Below are 6,892 nucleotides of genomic sequence, written 5' to 3'. Positions count from 1 at the left end.
CTCTCCTAACCCTAACCCTGGAAATACACGCTCTTAAACACTGCTTTCAAATATATATTTTCATCTTTTAACTGAGAGGACTATGTTTTTGTTGTTGTTGGGGATTAATAAACATTTGATGCTCTAATGATTATACACAGAGGCAGGATGGGGAATGGTGGACCGACCCAGAATGAACTACAATCTGTATCTGTAACAATATGAAGGAACAAGTCGTCCAGTGCAACAGTGTGGTTCACTGTCATGCTTTTTAGGCCAACAGTGGAGCAGAAAGAAATAAACTGTGTCAGGATTTGGCGGCACTGGCGATATTTATTGTCAGGTCTAACAACTCATTATTGTTATTGTTTTTTATGCATTTTGTTGACAATAAGAAAAATGCGAAAGATTATAGGTTTTAAGACAAGAAAATTATGTAGGCTGGGGGCTCCCAAACTTTTTCATGAATCCACAATTGACCACAGACCCAGAGTCTGAGAGGATTTTCTCTTTAGTAATTCCTCTAATTTTTTTTTTTTGTTTGTTTAAATGTTTTGATTTGAAATATGTCTTCATAATCAATCATTCATCAAAGCTGTCAACCCTGTGGCTCCATCTTCAGTAAAATAAATGTGACAAAAGATGTAATATGTTGGTTCTCCTTTGCTGGGGACCCCCATATAACCCACTGCTGGACCCCTGTTTGAAAACCACTGATGTAGGTAACATATGATTAATGGCTGAAAAGTTAGACTTCAAATTCCCGTGATAAGCAGTACTGCTTATACCGTAGACAGATGTACAGACGACCTGGCTGCAGATGGACTTGCAGTCCACTCAGGGTTGCAACCCTCAGTTTGAAGGACTTTTTCTTGGTTCAACAGGTAAAAGAAAGAGTTCATTAATCTCAGACATACTGTATGATGCCAGCTGCCACTCAGTCAGTCAGTAACTGTCGCTCATCATTCACCCAGTCAATCCCTCATTCTGTCAACGATGTTAGCCAGCTTGTCAGCACCCAACTAGCCCAATAGCTAGTCAGTTAACCAAACACTGGAGAGAGAAAAGAAAAACAGTCAAGCAGCCAGTCAGTCAAATCAGATCCCGTCATGCCGGTTAAGACTAGTTTTCCTTAAGGAAATCTGATTAAGCACGAAACTGAAAGCGAGAGAAGGAGGAAGATGCATGAACCGTGTCTGGGGCAAACGCATGCAAATGTGTATGAGAGTGAAGGAAGATATGTATCTACGTATATGTGTGTGTAGGCAGATCCTGGGGTTATTTTCTGTAATACAGTTTCATTTCAGGTTTGGTTTGAATCCAGGTGGTTGGCTTTAATGTAGTCCAGATGGGAGACGCAGAGCGGAGAGTGGCCAGATTTTTCCAGAGTTTCGGTCGAACCAGAGCTTTGCTAATAAAAGCAGAGGAGATTTTCACAGTTCCGCAGACAAAACCTCGCATTCTAATTCTCGAGGGGGAACGGAGAGCGAGTGAGACCGCAATGTTATACTTTGTTTTTATTAAAGCGGGTGATTGACAGCTTGGAGGGAATTTTCCAGCATTAAACCAGGGGTCTTATTGGAGAGGACAGAGCAGAGAGCGCAGGGACCTGGCGAAGCAAAGCAACGCTCTGGCAAGCTGCTACTGACTGAAGGCTTGGCTTTTCTTCATATTCTCTCTTTTTTACCATCTAGTTCTTTCTCTCTAGTCTATCTATAACTGAGATGATTGCGACAGTCTTTACCTGCTCCTCCTCCTCATCACACCCATCTTTCCTCTCCAAGGCTAGTTCAGTCATTTACTTCCACTGTTTTCCTACTTAAGTTATTTCACTGTTTCTTGTTAACAACTGTGTCAAGGGTGGTTGAAGGGCAGCACACATGCCTGTTTAGTGGAGGTTAAAATCTAAAGTGTCTGCCAATTCAAGAGTCTGTAAAAGGATGCAACGCTTGCAGCAAGTGTAGGTGTGTGTGTGCACGCAGACCTTCATACATGCACCTCAGGGTGTGTCTGAACCTCCATCTGTCTCAATTTCCATCCATCAGGTAGAAAGGTCTGTGTAGGTCACCCAGTGTTTCTCATTGTTGACATCTTAATGCAGAAATGGAGGAAGAACTCAACATAACTGGCATTCACCAGATATTCGAGATCATAATATTTCATGTGTCTCCTTCGATTGTCAGCTGGCGGTCACTGTGCCTGGACTTGGTCTGCTCTGTTTTCCATCCCTGACATCACAGAGCTGTCAAATGTAAATCTCTTTATCTCTGTATCACATTCAATTGTTTCTCTGACTTTCACCTTGGCTGTGTTTGTAAAAATCAGACTGTGCATTCAAAAAGAGCATTTGAGTAATAGTTGTCCTTATATCAAACTTATAGCCAGAAAGTAACAATACAAAAAAGCTAAAAACATATATTCCCATCTAATACATCACTTTGGCTTTGAATTTTTCTCAGTTTTCAAACATTTTATAGACTAAATCAGTTAAGAAAATAATCAGCAGATTGATGATTGAAAATACCCATTAGTTACTGCCCTAAAAGGATTAATTATTAATTTCTGATATAATCCATAAAAAAGAAAGCAGCTGTCCTTTTTGTAGTTTTGGTCTCTTGGTCATTTCACTTTGCTCATAAGGGTATATTTTCCAGACAGACATTAATTCTGAGTCTAGACAGTCACTGTGAGCTACCAGTGAGAATTCTACTCACAAAAGGGGGGAAAACCAGAGGAATAACAATAGAGGAGCACAATGCGGAAGCTATCACTGGCTCTGGACTGATCACATTTGGACTCTATAATCTACTGTATGTACTTGTCTCAAACACATCCACACGCAGTCATATACAATCATTGAGGCTTCCATGGTGGTATCCTAATCAGCAGGAAATGTCTTTTTAACAACCAATTAAAGTCCAGCCAGGCTGCTAGCTTACAGGGGAAATGTTTACTCAGAGGAGCTGTCCTAAAGAGAGAAAAGGGGGAGAAAGATTCATTGTGGGGGACAGAAGGGACAGACTGAAAGAGAGAGGAGGTAGGAAGAAAGCTGAACGAGGTAGAGTCCAGGTTTTGGCACTTTCACAGGTGTGCACAACAGGGGGTTTGAGGAGGAAGCAGTTTGTGTACACGTGTGTGTGTGTGTGTGTGTGTGTGTCAGAGTGTGTACATGTGAGTATGTGGAGCTGCCAAACTGGCCACCTGTCTTCCCTCGTTGTAGTTTTAGTGTTTCCTTTCATCCGGCCCTCAGCAGCACAGCTCCCACTTGGAGCAGTAAGCCTCCTGCCGTGTGTGTGTGTGTGTGTGCGTGCGTGTGTGTGTGTTTTGCGTAGTTCAGTTCCCAGTTGAGTTAGAAAGACTAATGTTCCTAAAGGTGCATTTCACTCTTTCCTCCACGTTTTTATATCTTTGTTCTTTATGTTTTATTGAGACAGTTCGAGTGCAGGCAGGATGTTGGCCAACCGGCCTACAGAGCAGGAGAGGACACCAGAGGAAACTCCTGCTCCAATGTCAACAGGAGGTCATGCTTCAGGAAAAGCACTGCTACCTATCCATCTTTAATTAATAGGCCTTATTCAGCTGGGTACCATCTGAGCGCAAAAACATGGATGAGTTGGAAAAAAAACAGGAAGTGCTCCTGTCTCCTCCACTGATTCTCATGTTATGACAGTTGAAAAATGTAGAAGTGACTCGTTTATGCTTTTGAGAGTAAGTCCAACAGCCAGTCTAGACCTATTTGCAAAAACTGTGGTGGTTTCTGAAAACAAATTTGACTTGAGAATTAAAAGGCTCACATTCAGTTTCCTGCTCATCAGTTGTATTGGAGGATGGGGCCAAAGTAAATATCCTGTGAAGCCAAGCAGTCACCAGGGGTAAACATTTTGATTATTCCTCAAATAGCCAATGTTTAAAAGCAGCAAAAATGATTATTTTTATATTAACAATGGCTCCTTCCTTCCTTTTTTTTTTCTTTTTGCGTCATTCAGCTTATTGTTTGGATCGTATGGCTTACATGCTGGTTCACTCTTTCTGCTTTCATAATGTAATTTTGAGCCACAGTACACAACTGTTATCAGCAAAAAATTCTGATAAGTCCACAGTACAATACCTACCCAGCACCAAACAACGAGCAGACACAGTTAGCCACAAGCTTGGTGAAGAGTGAAGCATTTAGAAGGTGAAGAGTCAGATATTTCACTCAGCACTCACAAATCGGAAGATCGGTGGTTCAATCTGCCAGCAGTTTATATGTCAGTGCCTGCAGGCAAAATACTCAACCTCACAACTGTTTATTTTGCATGGTATTTAGGTAGCAGGTTCTAAAGCTGACCACTAATCACAACAACATCTTTGTGATAGGGACATATAATGGCTTCTGTTTTTTCCTGCAGGTTCCTGTTCTGCTCCTCCCACCTCAGGTGATTGTGGTGGATCATTGTTCCCACCTGTTGAGAGTCAATCCAAGATGGCCTAATACACTATTTTTTGATTATGTTGTGTTAACTTTAATAAATTAAATGCTTGCTGTCCATGGATGCTGTGAGGACCTCCATTCTTTATTATGCTCTTGAACAAGCTAGGCATAACAATCTTGCAATTTCGATTTCTTCTGCTTCATCAACATAATGCCATTAGCTTGAGGGACTGCGTGAAAAATTTTAAAGAAACAAGTTTGTGTATACTATACTTGATTTACTTTATTTTTAAATCAAGAAAATTAATAATTTATTTCCTATGCCTGCCAGGTCCTGTATTATCATTTTGCATTCTCTTTGTGAGGAAGCTCATGCAGAGTGACAGGTGGAGAGAAGACAGGAAACAAATGACATCACGACAGCTTTGCATCAAAGTTGCAGTTAAAAAATCATCTCAGTCACTGCGCACCAACTCTACGATGTTTCACTTTTAAAACAGAAAAATCTATTGGTTGTTTATTGTTGAGCTTACCAGAGAACATAAAACAAGATAAGGAACAGATCAGGTGTGTTGTCCTACGTCCTGCCAGTTTTCAGTTACATTCCTAACATGTTTCATTTGTCCAAATCATCTTCAGGCTACATCTGCCAGCCCCTTCAGCACTGGTACCTCCTCTGCAAATGCACAAAAGCTGTTTTTTATTACTTCAACGATCGGTGTTCACATGCCAATTTTCCATGGGGGCATCTTCGTCAGACACCATTATATTGATAATAAGAGCCAGTGGATCATTCAACCTCCTGTTCACCTTGGTCCAAAACCGCCCACTTAAATTCACCACAGCAGTCTGCCCTCTCAGCTGATCTGTTTTCACCGATGTAAAACACAGAGATCATTAGACAGCTAAGCTATATCACAGATCCTTCGGCTTAGCACGAGTGTGTGCGCATATGCGAGCATGTGACTGCACACGCATGGATATGTCCATCTATTTGTGCATATGAAAGTTCATTGGCATATGAGTGTGTAAATGGTCATCTGTGTGTGTGCTAAATTGTGTGTGTAGGCGTTGGGGGAACTTGATCTGTTCTGTGTGGGAGGAACCAGTTCCTTTTTCCCCCTTTGCTGCTCAGACAGACAGCCTGCTAGAGAGATCAGACTCTCAGACTAACTGGACCAGAAGTCATTATGACAGAGACACACACACACACACACACACACACAGCGCTTTTTTCAAAGCTTTTACTTCCTTTTAAAAAATCCTCAGCAGTAAGATTATCTACGTTTCATCAGCGCATAATAGAGCTAAGATCTTTTTAAAAAAGACGTATTTTCCTTTTAAAACTTTGTCTCAGGAACCAGCTAGCAGCAGGGACCACTTACAGTGAAACTGGGCCCTGAGATTTAGTCTTTTGTTTCCCTGTTAAGTTTGGGGAGAAAAAACCTGCCCATGCTCTTTAATTTAAAGGGCATTGCAATCATAACAGGCCAGAAGTCTCATTTTGTCTTTGATATGAGTGGTTCTCCAGAAATGATTTTGCAACTATAATTTGTTCATTATTTATGTTTGCCAGACATCTTAATGCACACCATTAACTGTGACACTATGTTTTCAGTCTTTCTTTAGTCCAAAATTAAGATCTACACCTTCATCATCTTTGTAAATTACTTCATTGGAGTGATTGTCCTTTACATGACATCACTCTGAGGAAAAGTGAAACACATTAACTCTAACACGGACTGCTAGTGTTCAGTACTGTTTATAGTTTTGGGTGTTTGTGAGATTGCACACACCTTAAATCAGCTTTGATTTTCAGGGCAGTTTCCATTAAAATGCTGTGCTTTGGCAGTGCAATCAAGTGACGTTTAAATTCTTGTTACTTGTTTTTCTTCACCAGGCACTTGTCACATTGTAGGAAAAAGCTCCATAATTGGCACCTCGGTAGCAGAAAGAGCTTGTTAGCATTGTTAAAAAATAATTTGGAAACACCGAACTGGTGCAGCACAGTGGTTAGCCTCCATTAAAAGAATGGTTCATTTACATTTCACTTACTGGTGGAAAATGGCTTCAGAAATACCGCTGTCGTGCAGTTTTGAAATGCTGAACCAGGACACAGTAGACTGGGTATATAATAGAGTATAATTCTCCAAAGCCGTTTCTGTAATAAAACCTAGAATAACTAAGAGAAAAGTCACAGAGACATACCAGTTTTGCTGCAGAACCAGAGGGGAAAACATCAACTACAGCATGAACTGCAGAAAATGGCACACTAGCCTCACAGATTTTAATATCACAGCTTATGTAGGATGTCAGTGTATGGTGGTTAAAGGGAGAGGAAAGCAAACTATAATGAAATGTGTGACATTTTTAAGAAAGGAAGGGGCAACATTCCACATTGCTAATGCCTTGATCATTTTCCATAAAGGAGGAGAGAAGAGGAGGACAGATTCAGAGAAAAAGAGTGAAGAGAAGCTGAAAGAATGGAACAGAGGGAGT

The sequence above is a fragment of the Scatophagus argus genome, chromosome 9, assembly GCF_020382885.2.
Source record: "Scatophagus argus isolate fScaArg1 chromosome 9, fScaArg1.pri, whole genome shotgun sequence".
In the NCBI taxonomy this organism is placed as follows: Eukaryota; Metazoa; Chordata; class Actinopteri; family Scatophagidae; genus Scatophagus; species Scatophagus argus.
Note: the sequence above shows the minus strand (reverse complement) of the source record.